The sequence below is a fragment of the Mesoplodon densirostris genome, chromosome 5 (genome assembly GCF_025265405.1).
Source record: "Mesoplodon densirostris isolate mMesDen1 chromosome 5, mMesDen1 primary haplotype, whole genome shotgun sequence".
Lineage (NCBI taxonomy): Eukaryota > Metazoa > Chordata > Mammalia > Artiodactyla > Ziphiidae > Mesoplodon > Mesoplodon densirostris.
Genome location: NC_082665.1, coordinates 91,927,939 through 91,947,513, shown reverse-complemented (window position 1 = coordinate 91,947,513; position 19,575 = coordinate 91,927,939). Strand labels below are relative to the sequence as shown.

General features: G+C 39.8%; 1 protein-coding gene and 1 pseudogene across 1 annotated transcript in view; both read right to left on the bottom strand.

Moving 5' to 3' along the window:
• The window catches only part of LOC132490490 (EGF-like and EMI domain-containing protein 1), a 505,293-nt gene that overhangs the window by 67,135 nt on the left and 418,583 nt on the right, over positions 1–19,575 (bottom strand).
• On the bottom strand, positions 6,601–7,118 carry LOC132491169 (nucleotide triphosphate diphosphatase NUDT15-like; annotated as a pseudogene).

The following is a 19,575-nucleotide window of genomic DNA, read 5'->3' as shown; positions in this document are numbered from 1 at the left end:
AATATCTAGGAATAAACCTACCTAAGGAGACAAAAGACCTGTATGCAGAACATTATAAGACACTGATAAAAGAAATTAAAGATGATACAAATAGATGGAGAGATGTACCATGTTCTTGGATTGGAAGAATCAACATTGTGAAAATGACTCTACTACCCAAAGCAATCTACAGATTCAATGCAATCCCTATCAAACTACCACTGGCATTTTTCACAGAACTAGAACAAAAAATTTCACAATTTGTATGGAAACACAAAAGACCCCGAATAGCCAAAGCAATCTTGAGAGTGAAAAATGGAGCTGGAGGAATCAGGCTCCCTGACTTCTGACTATACTACAAAGCTACAGTAATCAAGACAGTATGGTACTGGCACAAAAACAGAAACATAGATCAATGGAACAGGATAGAAAGCCCAGAGATAAACCCACGGACATATGGTCACCTTATCTTTGATAAAGGAGGCAGGAATGTACAGTGGAGAAAGGACAGTCTCTTCAATAAGTGGTGCTGGGAAAACTGGATAGGGACATGTAAAAGTATGAGATTAGATCACTCCCTAACACCATACACAAAAATAAGCTCAAAATGGATTAAAGACCTAAATGTAAGGCCAGACACTATCAAACTCTTAGAGGAAAACATAGGCAGAACACTCTATGACATAAATCACAGCAAGATCCTTTTGGACCCACCTCCTAGAGAAATGGAAATAAAGACAAAAATAAACACATGGGACCTAATGAAACTTAAAAGCTTTTGCACAGCAAAGGAAACCATAAACAAGACCAAAAGACAACCCTCAGAATGGGAGAAAATATTTGTAAATGAAGCAACTGACAAAGGATTAATCTCCAAAATTTATAAGCAGCTCATGCAGCTCAATAACAAAAAAACAAACAACCCAATCCAAAAATGGGCAGAAGACCTAAATAGACATTTCTCCACTGAAGATATACAGACTGCCAACAAACACATGAAAGGATGCTCAACATCTTTGCTCATTAGAGAAATGCAAATCAAAACTACAATGAGATATCATCTCACACCAGTCAGAATGGCCATCATCAAAAAATCTAGAAACAATAAATGCTGGAGAGGGTGTGGAAAAAAAGGAACACTCTTGCACTGCTGGTGGGAATGTGAATTGATACAGCCACTATGGAGAACGGTATGGAGGTTCCTTAAAAAACTACAAATAGAGCTACCATATGACCCAGCAATCCCACTACTGGGCATATACCCTGAGAAAACCATAATTCAAAAAGAGACATGTACCAAAATGTTCATAGCAGCCCTATTTACAATAGCCCGGAGATGGAAACAACCTAAGTGTCCATCATCGGATGAATGGATAAAGAAGATGTGGCACATATATACAATGGAATATTACTCAGCCATAAAAAGAAATGAAATTGAGCTATTTGTAATGAGGTGGATGGACCTAGAGTCTGTCATACAGAGTGAAGTAAGTCAGAAAGAGAAAGACAAATACTGTATGCTGACACATATATATGGAATTTAAGGAAAAAAAATGTCATGAAGAACATAGGGGTAAGACAGGAATAAAGACACAGACCTACTAGAGAATGGACTTGAGGATATGGGGAGGGGGAAGGGTAAGCTCTGACAAAGTGAAAGAGCGGCATGGACATATATACACTACCAAACGTAAGGTAGATAGCTAGTGGGAAGCAGCCGCATAGCACAGGGAGATCAGCTCGGTGCTTTGTGACCGCCTGGAGGGGTGGGATAGGGAGGGTGGGAGGGAGATGCAAAAGGGAGAGGATATGGGAACATATGTATATGTATAACTGATTAAATTTGTTATAAAGCAAAAAATTTAAAAAAGGCAAAAAAAAAAAAAAAAAAAAAGCTCCCTGAGACAACAATGATCCACTTTTGTTTCCAAACAATCAAGGTTGTTTTATATTATTTTTTTAGAGTGTGCAGCCAGAGTAAGATAAATTATTCTTCCATTTGCCTTTTAATATAGGCAATATAGGTTTCTGTTCTCGGAAACCTGTTGATTGGAAATAAGCATTGCTTTATGTTAAAGACCGCAACATAGAAGTGTTAGATTTGAAGGAAATATTAAAGGGTGTGTTGAAGACTCCACTAGATTTTCTAGATGTGGCTTTATTTTCACTCTGTTCTATTATACTTTCACTCTGATATGCAATACTGCTGACTTTTCACTTGTATCTTAATTCTGTAGTTCCTGATCGGATGAACTCCTTAAGGTCAAGGATCCTGTTATATTAAGCATTTTCTGGAATAGAGTTGATACTCCATAAATGTTCTATGAATGAATGAATGAGTGTGTGGTTTGACAGCCATCCACATAATTCAGTTTTCTATCCACCCATATTCATCAATGGGATTTCTTAGAAATGGACTCTGTTCCACTTTCCCTCTCTTCACCCTTGCAATAAACTACCGATATTTGTTTTTGACCCTTCACACGTTGCTTTAAAACCTCCAGGGCATACAGTAATTTTTGTTTGCTCATGAACAAATTTAAATTGTGTCTATAGTGAATACTCACAGGTTGGCTGTTTGGGATTCATCCATTTTTCTTGTTCACTAATACTCAATAACTATCAGGTTTCCTTTGGGGCATTTTATCCCAGTCATTTTAGAGAAACCATGTAGATTATATGGGACTGATGAACACCACTCCTCTCTCAAATCTGAGGTGGACTTTTCTTGGCATAAACCTACCTCCATCTGCCACAGTGATTGGACCAGGTAATGTCTTTATTAGCATATGACCGTCTCAGGAATGAATGAATTAGTTCAGATGTGATCCAATCAGCAGGAAGCTCAACATATAGGTTGGGAACCCTGGGACATAGAGGCCCTGTTGGTCTGGAAATTGTAATGTGTGTATGAGCCATCATTCAGTAGCCGTTTTATTCCCATGAATGAAGCTACACTAAAGATACAGCCAACAAAGAGGACAGAGCTGAAGGACTAACAGAAAACAGGAATTGGAGCCCTGAATGAACTATGCCTGAAGCCCTCCTACCTCTGGCCTCCTCAGTTAAGTGATTCAATACCCTCCCTTTTGTGGTTTAAGCATTTTAAGTCACATGATTCTATTGATTGTAAAAGAAATCATCGTAACTGAGGCATGAATACTGTAAAGTGGGTGTGCAGGAGGAAGTTACCCAGTGCAGCTCAAACTTAGTACACACTTTCCAAAAAGATTTATTGTCTTCCAATCAGTAAAATGTTTTAATCTATATTCACCAAGACTTGTAATATTATTGGAGCAATTATATTCTGTCAAGATTCTAATGAATTTGAGGATTTGTCACAATTTTGGTTCATTTTTATTACAAATATATGGGTTTATCAAACTGCCTGTGCAAAGTTGTAGCATATCTGATAGTGCTAGAGGGGTTGAAGATGCCTTCTTGAATGGTTTCCTCACAGTTGCTCTGTGAGGGTTCCTTCATTTGGTCTGTGTAGAGTAAGGATTAAAGCAAAAAATTATTACGCTAAAGATGTGGCTAGGGCCTGATTATGGAGAGTCTTTTCTGCCATATTAAGGAAACATGGCTTTACTTTATAGACCATGGGCACCAGCAGGGTGAAGGAGAGATTAGAGAAGCCGGAGACTGAAGGCAGGGAAGCCAAGTAACAGCAATTGCCAAAATCCAGATAAAAGATGATGAGGACTTGACCTAAGCTAGTAGCAGTGGAAATAGAGAAATGTGGGCAGATATAAAAGAGCTTAAGAAGAGAAAATCAAAATGATTTGGTTATTAGCTGGATGTGATGGAGAAGAAAGAGTCAAGGTCAACTGACTTGAACAATTGGATGGCTGGCTGTGGCATTCACCACATTCACTGCAATAGCACAGAAGGAGGAACATTTGATACTAGAAGAATAGTTCAGTTTTGGACATCATGATTTGATGGGCAAGTGAGATTGGAAGTTAGGGATATATACAGTAGGCAACTGAGTATGTGGACTAAAATCAGGAGAAAAATATGGGGGGATTTTTCAGCTACCATCTATCTACCTGCACAAGTCTAAACTTAGGAGTCATCCTTGATATTTTCCCTTCCTTCACCCACATTTGATTTAATACCAAATTTTACTATATCAAAATTATCTCCTAAAACATCTCAAATCTGTCCATTTCTCATGTCCACTGACACCACTCAAATCCAAACTAACCCCCCCCTGCCCCCCGCCATCCACCATTGGGTCCTCTAATATCTGCTGCACCACAGTGATGTTTCAAAAACAAAAATTTGATCATGTCACCCGTTCCCTCACTCCTGTCTCAGTTTTATACCCTTCAATTCCTTCCCGTTGCTCTTAGGATTAAACTGAACACCAATGTGGTCTGGGGGCCCTTGTGTGGTCTGGTCTCTGCTTCCTTCTCTAATTCTCTCTCTCTCTCTCTTTTTTAAAGAATTCTTTTATTAATTTATTTATAAAAAACAAAAACCGTTATATGTTAACATAATTTTTATAAAAAATATAGGTATCTTTCTTTAAAGAAGAAACAAAAGAACCAGTGAGAAGAGTGGCACCGTCTTACATTTTTGTCAATTTCTTTCATGTCTAGCTTAATAGAAGAGAGCTAGACTCTCATATCTGCTTTGTGTTCAGTCTGCTACAGTATCACACAACATGCAAACTCCTCTGTACACTCAGGAAAGAATGAGAATGAAAAAAGCAAATGAAGTCTTCATATGACAAAAACAGCTTTAACCCTGACGACCCTTGAAAGGGTCTTGAGGACTTCCCTGGGTCACACTTTGAGATCCACTGCCCTAGTCTAATAACATTTTACATATAAGGAAGCTGAATCTCAGATCAATTGAGAGATCCAAAATGACAGGGCTTGTTAAAGATGGGATACAGATCCTGGATGGTTTGTCTCACTTCCCTTGCTTTAGGTTCTCAATTGGAAACCTGGGAAATACACCCTAAAGACCTGTCTTGTTTGCTCTAGTTGCAGGGACTATCACAATATATTACCAAAAATTTTTTTGATTTAAATAAAAGAAGAAAATCAACAAATGTGTTAAATTCTGCAATGGGAATACTGTTGCAGAATGTCCTGCACCTGAATTAGGTTCTCTATTAGAACTGAAACACTAAGACAAATTCTGCACTCTCCTCCATGCACACTGGTAATGACAAACAGCAGTCAATACCACAGAGAAATAGGGAAAGCAGAATTACCACAACATCACCATTTATCACATTTTCTAAGTCTGAAATATAATTCATAACACAATCCCTAAAAAATTTTCACAAGTACTGGCTGAAAGGGTGTTGGGTATATTAAGAGACTCCAAATAAATTACTGGCAATCACGTGGGACTTTTCAGATAAAATGGAGTTGTTCTGAAATGTAGATATTTTTCATTCTTTAACAGGACCTTGTTTTGCCTTTTATGTATGGGTTGGCCAAAAAGTTCCTTTGGTTTTTTGGGTAAAAATAAAAGACACATTTTTCATTTTCACCAAGAACTTCATTGAACAACATATTCACCCTTCTGTTCCACTACCTTCTGCCATTTTTCAGTCAACTTCATAATTCCATCTTCCCAAAACTTTTTATCTTTTTGAGCAAAGAACCGTTCCAGCTGCCTTTTACAGTCTTCCAGGGAATTGAATTTTTTTCCATTAAGAGAATTTTGTAAAGAAAGACCAAAATAAATGGAAATCCGAAGATGCAACGTCTGGTGAATACTGCGGATGAATCAGAACTTCCCAGCTAAGCTGTAACAGATTTTGCCTGGTTATCAAAGAAACATGCGGTCTTGCATTATCCTGATGGAAGATTATGCATTTTCTGTTGACTAATTCCGGATGCTTTTCATCGAATGCTGCTTTCAGTTGGTCTAACTGGGAGCAGTACTTATTGGAATTAATTGTTTGGTTTTCCAGAAGGAGCTCATAATAGAGGACTCCCTTCCAATCCCACCATATATACAATACCAACTTCTTTGGATGAAGACCGGTCTTTGGTGTGCTTGGTGGTGGTTCACTTCACTTGCCCCACGATCTCTTCCATTCCACATTATTGTACAGTATCCACTTTTCATTGCCCTTCACAATTTGTTTTAAAAATGGAACGTTTTCATTACATTTTGGTAGAGAATCGCATGCAGAAATACAGTCAAGAAGGTTTTTTTTCACTTATGTGGAACCCAAACATCAAAGCGATTCATATAACCAAGCTGGTGCAAATGATTTTCAACAGTTGATTTGGGTATTTTGAGTATGTCGGCTATCTCCCAAGTGGTATAATGTCGATTGCTCTCAATCAATGTCTCGATTTGATTGCTATCAACTTCAACTGGTCTACCTGACCGTGGAGCATCATCCAGCCAGAAATCTCCAGCACAAAACTTCGCAAACCACTTTTGACACATTCGCTCAGTCACAGCACCTTCTCCATACACTGCACAAATCTTTTTTTGCATTTCAGTTGCATTGTGACAGGTGTCACAATACAATCTAACAAAATTGTTTCGAACGAAGTTAAAGACAACTAAGCACTACTAGAGCCATCTTACAGGAAAACCGAATGAACTTTTTGGCTAACTCATTAAAAAAAAAAAAAGTCAGGGAGTCTCCTTGTTCACCTGTAGGTGATTTCCTTTATATCCTACCAGGTGATCCAAATCTTCTTTAAATGGATCATAGCCTTGTTCCTTTAAACAATGTAGTGCCCAGAAAAGCTGGTCCAGGGGAGGAAATTCTTCCCAAGGAATCCACTCCCAACTTTCATTTTTCTTAGGCTCTAAATTCTTTGGTTCTGAACCATGAGTCACATCCACCTCTCCTTTCATTAAAATAGTGACAATGGTAATTCTCTTCCTCAACAAAAGAATTCACAACCGAGGCCAAACGAGCATTTTTCAGGTGAAGAGCTGCTTCTTCCCAGGTTTCCCTTTGAGCACATTCTTTCCAGCTTTCACCGAACTCCAATGGGCCACTGGGAAGTTGGAAATTGCCGGCTCCAAATGACCCTTTCTGTCTTCCTCCCCAGGAGGATGCAGTGAGGATGCCTGCAGCTGGTCACCATGACTCCTACCCTGACTCCTGGGGGCTGCCCCTGTGGCTCTGCACTGGCCATCATAGCGCGAGAATCTAATTCTATCTTGCTCTTCTTTTCCCCTTACGATGTTTTAGCAAAACTGATCTTCTTTAAGTTCCTTGTACACTTTGTACTCTCTTTTATTTCCTCCTCACCTCTTTACCTAGTGAGTACATTTGCATCCTGTTGATGTCTACCCAACCACCACTGCCTCAAGGAGCCCTGCATTTCTCCTTTACCCTAGGTCAGACTGATGTGTTATACTTTCTTAGGACTATCTTCCTTTATTTTGGAGCCATTAACTCATCTATAGGTGTAGAGTCGTATGTGTGATTATTTGTTTTATATCTGCTTTCCCTATTAAAGACTAAGTCACATGAGAGCAGGAATCCTGTCGGTTTTACTCACAATAGCTATCCCAGTGTTTGGCACATAGAAGATGTCCTAAAAATATCTGTTAAAAAAGTAAATGAGGGGCTTCCCAGGTGGCACAGTGGTTGGGAGTCCGCCTGCCAATGCAGGGGGCACGGGTTCGTGCCCCAGTCTGGGAGGATCCCATGTGCCGTGGAGCGGCTGGGCCCGTGAGCCATGGCCGCTGAGCCTGCACGTCCGGAGCCTGTGCTCCACAATGGGAGAGGCCACAGCAGTGAGAGGCCCGCGTACCACAAAAAAAAAAAAAAAAAAGGTTGCTAATAATAACAATCTACCTAACAGTTACTGAGCACGAACAATGTGTCAGGCACTGCTCTCAACTCGACACATTTATTAACACATCTCATACGCAAAACAGACCTATTTAGTGAATATTTCTATTACTTCTACCTACAGAGGAGGAAGCTGAGACTTAGAAGGCTGTTTCAGTAGAGTATCAAATTGATCCCAGATGCAGTGTGGGGGGTTGAAGAAGAAGCTGGAGACAAAGAAAGGGAGACAGAAAGTTAGGACACATATTGTAATAAGTTTGACTATTAAGAAAAGGAAGTTGTAAATGGACAGGAGAGTGTGGTAGAGGGGGAGAGTTTTTAAGGTGAACCAGATTTGCATTAGTTTCAATATTGATAGGAAAGGACCAATAGAGAAGGTTGACTTAAAGATATAAGAGAGGGAGCCCCCCCCCACACCTCTGCAGGAGACCCTCCAACACTAGCAGAATCCATTTCATCGAGATTTTCCATATTAAAATGGAGATGGAAGTGTCAGGGAGAATTAGATGACTTGTCCTCATCCCAGTGCCTGGTGTTCCTTGGGAGGGCCGTTTGTGTTGCCATGGATAACCAGATGGCATTAATTTGAGAGGTCTTGAGTTGAGAGACTTCCGGGGAAGATGGCGGAAGAGTAAGACGTGGAGATCACCTTCCTCCCCACAGATACACCAGAAATACAGCTACACGTGGAACAACTCCTACAGAACACCTACTGAACGCTGGCAGAAGACCTCAGACCTCCCAAAAGGCAAGAAACTCCCCACATACCTGGGTAGGGCAAAGCGGAGAGATTCCCGCACAGAGGATCGGTGCCGACGAGCACTCACCAGCCTGAGAGGCTTGTCTGCTCACCCGCCGGGGCGGGCGGCACTGGAAGCTGAGGCTCGGGCTTTGGTCAGAGCACAGGGAGAGGACTAGGACTGGTGGCGAAAACTCAGCCTGAAGGGGGCTAATGTGCCACAGCTAGCCGGGAGGGAGTCCGGGAAAACTCTGGAGCTTCCCTCTTGGTTTCCTGGTGCGCAAAGAGAGGGGATTAAGAGCACTGCTTAAAGGAGGTCCACAGACGGGCGCGAGCTGCAGCTGAAAGCGCAGAGCCCAGAGACGGGCGTGGGACACTGGGGCTGCTGATGCCACCACCAAGAGGCCTGTGTGCAAGTGCAGGTCACTGTCCACGCCCCCTTTCTGAGGAGCCAGTGCAGCCCATCACTGCCGGGGTGCCGGGATCCAGGGACGGCTTCCCTGGGAGAACGCACAGCGTGCCTCGGGCTGGTGCAAAGTCATGCCGGCCACTGCCGCTGCAGGCTCGCCCCGCACTCCGTGCCCCTCCCTCCCCCCCCCCCGGCCTGAGTGAGCCAGAGTCCCCGAAGCGGCTGCTCCTTTAACCGTGTCCTGTCTGAGTGAAGAACAGATGCCCTCTGGCGACCTACATGCACAGGCGGGGCCAAATCCAAAGCTGAGACCTGGGAGCTGTGAGAACACAGAAGAGAAAGGGAAATCTCTCCCAGCAGCCTCAGAAGCAGCGGATTAAAGCTCCACAATCAACTTGATGTACCCTGCATCTGTGGAATACATGAATAGACAACAAATCATCCCAAATTGAGGAGCCAGGAGTCAGTGCTGTGCCTCTGAGGTGGGAGAGCCAACTTCAGGACATACTGGTCCACAAGAGACCTCCCAGCTCCACATAATATCAAATGGCGAAAATCTTCCAGAGATTTCCATCTCAACACCAGTACCCAGCTTCATCAATGATCAGTGAGCTACAGTGCTGGACACCCTATGCCAAACAACTAGCAAGATAGGAACACAACACCACCCATTAGCAGAGAGGCTGCCTAAAATCATAAAAAGTCTGCAGACACCCCAAAACACACCACCAGATGAGGACCTGCCCACCAGAAAGACAAGATCCAGCCTCACCCACCAGACACAGGCACTAGTCCCCTCCACCAGGAAGGCTACACAACCCACTAGACCAACCTTAGCCACTGGGGACAGACACCAAAAACAACAGGAACTACGAACCTGCAGCCTGCAAAAAGAAGACACCAAACACAGTAACATAAGCAAAATGAGAAGACAGAAAAACACACAGCAGGAGAAGGAGCAAGATGAAAACCCACCGGACCTAACAAATGAAGAGGTAATAGGCAGTCTACCTGAAAAATAATTCAGAATAATGATAGTAAAGATGACACAAGATTCTATTTCCAAGATCCAAAATCTTGGAAATAGAATAGACAAAATGCAAGAAACAGTTAACAAGGACCTAGAAGAACTAAAGATGAATCAAGCATCGATTAAAAACACAATAAATGGAATGAAAAATACTCTAGATGGGATCAATAGCAGAATAACTGAGGCAGAAGAATGGATAAGTGACGTGGAAGATAAAATAGTGGAAATAACTGATGCAGAGCTAAATAAAGAAAAAAGAATGAAAAGAACAGAGGACAGTCTCAGAGACCTCTGGGACAACATTAAACACACCAACATTCGAATTATAGGGGTTCCAGAAGAAGAAGAGAAAAAGAAAGGGACTGAGAAAATATTTGAAGAGATTATAGTTGAAAACTTCCCTAATATGGGAAAGAAAATAGTTAATCAAGTGCAGGAGGCACAGAGAGTCCCATACAGAATAAATACAAGGAGAAATAGGCCAAGACACATATTAATCAAACTGTCAAAAATTAAACACAAAGAAATCATATTAAAAGCAGCAAGGCAAAAACAACAAATAACACACAAGGGAATCCCCATCAGGATAACAGCTGATCTCTCAGCAGAAACTCTACAAGCCAGAAGGGAGTGGCAGGACATAATTAAAGTGATGAAGGAGAAAAACCTGCAACCAAGATTACTCTACCCAGCAAGGATCTCATTCAGATTTGATGGAGAAATTAAAACGTTTACAGACAAGCAAAAGCTGAGAGAGTTCAGCACCACCAAACCAGCTTTACAACAAATGCTAAAGGAACTTCTCTACTCAAGAAACGCAACATAAGGAAAAGACCTACAATAACGAACCCAAAACAATTAAGAAAATGGGAATAGGAACATACATATCGATAATTACCTTAAATGTAAATGGACTAAATGCTCCCACCAAAAGACACAGATTGGCTGAATGGATACAAAAACAAGACCCATATATATGCTGTCTACAGGAGACCCACTTCAGACCTAGAGACACATACAGACTGAAAGTGAGGGAATGGAAAAAGATATTCCATGCAAATGGAAACCAAAAGAAAGCTGGAGTAGCAATTCTCATATCAGACAAAATCAACTTTAAAATAAAGACTACTAGAAGAGACAAAGAAGGACACTACATAATGATCAAGGGATCGATCCAAGAAGAAGATATAACAATTATAAATATTTATGCACCCAACATAGGAGCACCTCAATACATAAGGCAAATACTAACAGCCATAAAAGGAAAAATTGACAGTAACACAATCATAGCAGGGGACTTTTACACCTCACTTTCACCAATGGACAGATCATCCAAAATGAAAATAAATAAGGAAACACAAGCTTTAAATGATACATTAAACAAGATGGACTTAATTGATATTTATAGGACATTCCATCCAAAAACAACAGAATACACATTTTCCTCAAGTGCTCATGGAACATTCTCCAGAATAGATCATATCTTGGGTCACAAATCAAGCCTTGGTAAATTTAAGGAAATTGAAATTCTATCAAGTATCTTTTCCGACTACAATGCTATGAGACTAGATATCAATTACAGGAAAAGAGCTGTAAAAAATACAAACACATGGACGCGAAACAATACACTAATTAATAACGAAGTGATCACTGAAGAAATCAAAAAGGAAATTAAAAAATACCTAGAAACAAATGACAATGGAGACAGGACGACCCAAAACCTATGGGATGCAGCAAAAGCAGTTCTAAGAGGGAAGTTTATAGCAATACAATCCTACCTTAAGAAACAGGAAACATCTCGAATAAACAACCTAACCTTGCACCTAAAGCAATTAGAGAAAGAAGAAAATAAAATCCCAAAGTAAGCAGAAGGAAAGAAATCATAAAAATCAGATCAGAAATAAATGAAAAAGAAATGAAGGAAACGATAGCAAAGATCAATAAATCTAAAAGCTGATTCTCTGAGAAGATAAACAAAATTGAAAAACCATTAGCCAGACTCATCAAGAAAAAAAGGGAGAAGACTCAAATCAATAGAATTAGAAATGAAAAAGGAGAAGTAACAACTGACACTGCAGAAATACAAAAGATCATGAGGGATTACTACAAGCAACTCTATGCCAATAAAATGGACAACCTGGAAGAAATGGACAAATTCTTAGAAATGCACAACCTGCCAAGACTGAATCAGGAAGAAATAGAAAATATGAACAGACCAATCACAAGCACTGAAATTGAAACTGTGACAAAAAATCTTCCAACAAACAAAAGCCCAGGACCAGATGGCTTCACAGGCGAATTCTATCAAGCATTTAGAGAAGAGCTAACACCTATCCTTCTCAAACTCTTCCAAAATATAGCAGAGGGAGGAACACTCCCAAACTCATTCTACGAGGCCACCATCACCTTGATACCAAAACCAGACAAGGATGTCACAAAGAAAGAAAACTACAGGCCAATATCACTGATGAACATAGATGCAAAAATCCTCAACAAAATACTAGCAAACAGAATCCAACAGCACATTAAAAGGATCATACACCATGATCAAGTGGGGTTTATTCCAGGAATGCAAGGATTCTTCAATATATGCAAATCAATCAACGTGATACACCATATTAACAAATTGAAGGAGAAAAACCATATGATCATCTCAATAGATGCAGAGAAAGCTTTCGACAAAATTCAACACCCATTTATGATAAAAACCCTGCAGAAAGTAGGCATAGAGGGAACTTTCCTCAACATAATAAAGGCCATATATGACAAACCCACAGCCAACATCATCCTCAATGGTGAAAAAATGAAACCGTTTCCACTAAGATCAGGAACAAGACAAGGTTGCCCACTCTCACCACTCTTATTCAACATAGTTTTGGAAGTTTTAGCCACAGCAATCAGAGAAGAAAAGGAAATAAAAAGAATCCAAAGTGGAAAGGAAGAAGTAAAGTTGTCACTGTTTGCAGATGACATGATACTATACATAGAGAATCCTAAAGATGCTACCAGAAAACTACTAGAGCTAATCAATGAATTTGGTAAAGTAGCAGGATACAAAATTAATGCACAGAAATCTCTGGCATTCCTATATACTAATGATGAAAAATCTGAAAGTGAAATCAAGGAAACACTCCCATTTACCATTGCAACAAAAAGAATAAAATATCTAGGAATAAACCTACCTAAGGAGACAAAAGACCTGTATGCAGAAAATTATAAGACACTGATTGAAGAAATTAAAGATGATACAAATAGATGGAGAGATGTACCATGTTCTTGGATTGGAAGAATCAACATTGTGAAAATGACTCTACTACCCAAAGCAATCTACAGATTCAATGCAATCCCTATCAAACTACCACTGGCATTTTTCACAGAACTAGAACAAAAAATTTCACAATTTGTATGGAAACACAAAAGACCCCGAATAGCCAAAGCAATCTTGAGAGTGAAAAATGGAGCTGGAGGAATCAGGCTCCCTGACTTCTGACTATACTACAAAGCTACAGTAATCAAGACAGTATGGTACTGGCACAAAAACAGAAACATAGATCAATGGAACAGGATAGAAAGCCCAGAGATAAACCCACGGACATATGGTCACCTTATCTTTGATAAAGGAGGCAGGAATGTACAGTGGAGAAAGGACAGTCTCTTCAATAAGTGGTGCTGGGAAAACTGGATAGGGACATGTAAAAGTATGAGATTAGATCACTCCCTAACACCATACACAAAAATAAGCTCAAAATGGATTAAAGACCTAAATGTAAGGCCAGACACTATCAAACTCTTAGAGGAAAACATAGGCAGAACACTCTATGACATAAATCACAGCAAGATCCTTTTGGACCCACCTCCTAGAGAAATGGAAATAAAGACAAAAATAAACACATGGGACCTAATGAAACTTAAAAGCTTTTGCACAGCAAAGGAAACCATAAACAAGACCAAAAGACAACCCTCAGAATGGGAGAAAATATTTGCCAATGAAGCAACTGACAAAGGATTAATCTCCAACATTTATAAGCAGCTCATGCAGTTCAATAACAAAAAAACAAACAACCGAATCCAAAAATGGGCAGAAGACCTAAATAGACATTTCTCCACAGAAGATATACAGATTGCCAACAAACACATGAAAGAATGCTCAACATCATTAATCATTAGAGAAATGCAAATCAAAACTGCAATGAGATATCATCTCACACCAGTCAGAATGGCCATCATCAAAAAATCTAGAAACAATAAATGCTGGAGAGGGTGTGGAGAAAAGGGAACACTCTTGCACTGCTGGTGGGAATGTGAATTGATACAGCCACTATGGAGAACGGTATGGAGGTTCCTTAAAAAACTACAAATAGAACTACCAGATGACCCAGCAATCCCACTACTGGGCATATACCCTGAGAAAACCATAATTCAAAAAGAGACATGTACCAAAATGTTCATAGCAGCCCTATTTACAATAGCCCGGAGATGGAAACAACCTAAGTGTCCATCATCGGATGAATGGATAAAGAAGATGTGGCACATATATACAATGGAATATTACTCAGCCATAAAAAGAAATGAAATTGAGCTATTTGTAATGAGGTGGATAGACCTAGAGTCTGTTATACAGAGTGAAGTAAGTCAGAAAGAGAAAGACAAATACTGTATGCTGACACATATAAATGAAATTTAAGAAAAAAACTGTCATGAAGAACATAGGGGTAAGACAGGAATAAAGACACAGACCTACTAGAGAATGGACTTGAGGATATGGGGAGGGGGAAGGGTAACCTGGGACAAAGCGAAAGAGCGGCATGGACATATATACACTACCAAACGTAAGGTAGATAGCTAGTGGGAAGCAGCTGCATAGCACAGGGAGATCAGCTCGGTGCTTTGTGACCTCCTGGAGGGGTGGGATAGGGAGGGTGGGAGGGAGACGCAAAAGAGAGGGGATATGGGAACATATGTATATGTATAACTGATTAAATTTGTTATAAAGCAGAAAAAAAAGATATAAGAGATGGAATTCTCGAATTATTGAGAATCTCAAACCATATTAGTGCATTCCAAGAGAAAGTATATGCTGGGAGTAGCGATCCACACTGGACCCTGAACATCCTTACATATTTTATGTCTGATCACTCTTTACCCAAGCCATTTTTCAGGCCTGGGTTTGCACAGAGAGATGAGCTAACGTCTCCACTGAGAAAACAAACAGGCTTGTTTCCCCGAACTCTAAAAGTGGTGGATTCCCCAAGCTCAGTGTTCCCCTTGTTTAATGCAACCAATTGATGTGTAGGCATCTATAATGAGCCCTTTGTGTCACTGCTATGGGATTTGGGGGGGACATGGGGAATTGACACAAACAAATGAAGCTCTGGTTACTGCTTTTGCCAGGAGTAATAAAGTCCTTTGTTTCTAACCCAGGAGTCTCATGTCTTCTGTCAGCATCTATGAAACAGTTACAGGCTAACTGGTTAATGTAAAAGTAGGGTAGAATCTGAGACCCTGCACAGTCCTTGTTATATACAGAAGAGAAATCACACACATGAGCATCTGTTACTCTGGGTTAGCGAATCGTGTCCATTGCAGAGTGGAAAGACCTGAGCAGTCGCAGAGATGTTCCTGTTTTCTCCTTGTTCCACTTACGCCTGTTGATTGCTTGTAGCCTTGAAATTATTAGCAAAGCATAATACTGGATAGATCTCTTATCTTCCTGGGCCTGATTTGACAAGCTGATCCTTTGTGTTAGCTCAGGAAGGAGGAAGGAAAAGATGTCATACTTCTGTGCCTGCAATGGGATTTTAAAGAGCATCGAAAATACCCAATCCAGGGAACCAACAATTTTACTATATGTTAGCTCCTTGAGGGCAGAGATGGTGTGTATTTTGCTTATCGCTGTATTTCCAGTACTTAAGTCAGTTCCTGGCCCATAGTATGCATAACAAATATTTATTGAAAAAGTGAAAAATAAAAGGGACTTCCCTGCAGGTCCAGTGGTTAAGACTCCATGCTTCACTGTGGTTGGGTGTAGGTTTGATCCCTGGTCAGGGAACTAAGATCCCACATGCTGCCTGGCGTGGCCAAAAAAAAAAAAAAAAAAAAAAAAGTGAAAAAAATGAATAGATGAGTAATGGATAGATTAATTTAGAGGAAGAAGGCTCAGTAAAAAAGACTGAGAAAGAGGAGTGGGAGAAGGTGGAAAGACGCAGACAGTGTGGAATCCTGGTACCCAAGGAGGAGAGACTTTTTAAAAGGGAATGAACAACAAAATCAATTCTGTTGAAAATCAAATAAAATGAGGACTGAAAAAAATCTGGTCGATTTGGAAATTATAAAGTCTTTCTGCCACAGTGAAGAATGTGGACAGCAAGTTAGCCTTTGGGGATGACTATTTTTTAAATTTTTTCCAAGCCCAGAATAACCTATTCTTTCTTCTTATTGAAAACAGAGCTTCCAAGGTCATGCTTTCTTGGATCTATTATATTGCTGCTTCATCTATAACATGATCCAATATCATCCCTGAGGATCACACTGTGATGAGGCTCTGGTATATTGTGATATGATATTGTCACCACAGTCTCTTTATGTGAGGGAGCTGCAAGCAATGAAAACAAAGCTTGTACACAGAGCCTACTGCAAACATCAACTTGACATACACTTAATCATATGCAACACCATCTTTGTGCTTCATCACATCACACACAAATGGCAAAGGAAGGTGAGTGAGCCAGTAAAACTGAGCTGAACAAAAATTCATCTAGTTTATTTTGCTTAGATACTTTTCTCTACATCCAGTTCAACTCACAGCCCAAATACATTCATTCTCTTCCAGTTTTCAAGAAAGAGCCAAACTTTCTGTAGGCTGAGAGCTAAGGATATTATTTCCAGGAATGGATAAGGCATTCACCCTAGGCATTCGGTTAGAGAAACAGAAACGTTTAGCCAAACTCAAGGTTCACCCCCTAGGAGCATGAAAGGTATGATCCTCTGAGAGATTTTAATCTTCTGGACAGGGACTGGTTCTGCTTCTCCTCTTTTCCTTGGGGTCTAACATAACTCTAGCATTTAGATGGTGCTTAGTAAGTGTTTCCTAAATGAATGGTGAATGGAGACACAGCTAGAGAGGGAGAAGAGGGGCCATGGGAAAGGGGAGGACAAAAGCAGGGGTTGGAAATCAGAGGCAGGTAATGAATAACGGTTAGCTGACTGCCTGCTTGATTGAGATAACTGGGTTCATCTAGAAATTATTCAAAGACCTTTGAACACCTAACTCTAAGGGTCTTGAATAGTGGGGAGAGGCACCTGGAGCTCTGGATACTGTAGAGGTCACTGCTTGAAAGGTGCATGTTTTCCCAGGTGTTGGGACACAGGACAGAATACACACTGGGGTTCTGTTGATAGATGATAGATGGGTACATAGATAGATAGATAGGTAGATAGATAGATAGATAGTAAGATAGATAGTGAGACAGATTATAGATAGATAGATAGATAGATAGATAGATAGATAGATAGATAGATGATAGATGGGGAGCCTTTTCTTGCCCAGTGATTGTACGAGTGAATGGGAAAACTTTCTTGGGAAAGTGAATGTGAGGGTGGCGTTCTCCTCTCAGGGTGGATTTTGATTAGCCTTGTCCCCACATATCAGATTCAAGGAAAGAGTAAGATCCCTTAATGGTAGTGAGAAGGAGAGACACACAAGCTGGGACAGCCAGCAGAGAAACTAGGAGAGTGGCTTCTTTGGGGCCTTGGACAGCTCTAGGTCATGGGGCAGCTGATGGAGTGAGAAGAGGATTCAGAAGCTAGGAATTAAGACTCAGAAACAGAGCTCAGAAACCAGCCTCTCTCTTTTCTATTACCTCTAATTAACTCCACCCCTTTTAGTTGACTTCCTCTCTACACCTCAACCTCAACTATCAAACTAGCTAAAGGGAACTGGCCATTTTATACATCCAGAAACCTCACAATTCATACCATGAATGGGAGTCTGATAAAAAATGTATGTGGCAAACTGATATTATGACTTTAGGGGGTTCTAGTAAGGATTTTATCTGAACAAAACTTTGTTCTCTTCCCTTTCCCGTGATTACAGAGCTCCTTTCTCATGGGCTGGCGCAGAGTGAGGGCTGTTGGCACCCGTCTGTCCCATGACCACCATCAAACTACAGGGTGGGCCCAGGACCCCAGCTGGGACACCCTGAGAATTCCGTCTCCCTAACCACATGGTTAGATCAAGGCAGGGCATGTGACCCAGATGAAACATAATCTCACCACGGACTTTTGTTCATATTAGGAAAGAAGCGCTGCTTTTTCTATATGATGCTTGAGTTGCTCTTTACATTACAAAAGCTTGAGTTTGCTTTATACTTTTGTGAAGGTAGTTAAGTTGTGTGCCACTTCTAGGGTCACCTTTATTTCTTTTCTAGTAAACTTTTTTTATTAAAATGCTAGGAATAACTTATTTATCCAATTGTAGGATTCGAAAGGGCTTTAAAAGATAAACTATTCCCAACTCCTACACACGGTAGGAGTCCCTTCAACATTTTTAACAAATGGCTATTCATACTCTGATTATACATCTGCAGAGAGCTCACTGTTTTATCTTTTTTATGACTTCTTCCTCCTCCTATTTCTTCTCCTCCCCCTTGTCCTTTTGTATTTATGTAACATTACCACATACAAAACATTTGGAAGGAAAAAAATGAATTATGTATTTTTTCCATCAGATAAAGTTATTTTAAAACATAAAAAAATATTAGAAACACAATCGTACAAATAAAACAATGCAACATTTTGCTACTTTACTTATTTAGTAACATTGGTACCTTTCTTTAATTTGCTCTTGAGAATAAACATTTTATGTTTGTTTATAAATTATACTTCCTTTTTGGAAAAATATGTTTATGTTTTTCACCCATTATTAAGTTACATTCTCCTGTACTTTCTTTGTAGCTTTCCTTGTCTGATGTTTACCAAAACAGGTACAATTTATCATAAAGTATTACACACTAAAGGTGAAATCTTTTTTTTTTTTTTTTTTTTAGTTTTTTTTCTCTTTGCCAACAGCTCAACCAAATTTCCAAGAAAGATCAATTTAAATTAAAGGGCACATCTAGTTAATCCAGGATTTAAGCATTTAATTAGAAATCCATTAAAATAATTGTATTCCCTTTTAATGTAGTCACTTAACCTGTAGTTAAATGAGACTTCCATTATTATAAAATAGCTCATCTCTAATCTGATATTATATTTCTTAAAATTATCTCAGAAACATTAGCACTTGTAAATTAAGTAGAAATGTGCTGAATTTAAAGCCTGAAGTTCCTGTTCACAATAACTGGTGCACTGATTATATTTAAAAGCCCCAACTGGAACAAAACAATATTGCCTTTTCTCATTTCTTTCTTTAATCACAGCCAAATAAACTGGAACTGGGAGAGTAAAATTTTGGTATTTTCCTTTTTAAAATTTAAGAGTCCTCTACACAGGTTTTTTCCCCTGAGAAAACTCATTTTGTATGTGTACAATGAGTAAAATTAAACATAAAAATAAACACTTACGTGGCCCATGACTGGCCTTTATCTAGATCAAAGATCTGAACCTTTTCATTTTTTGAA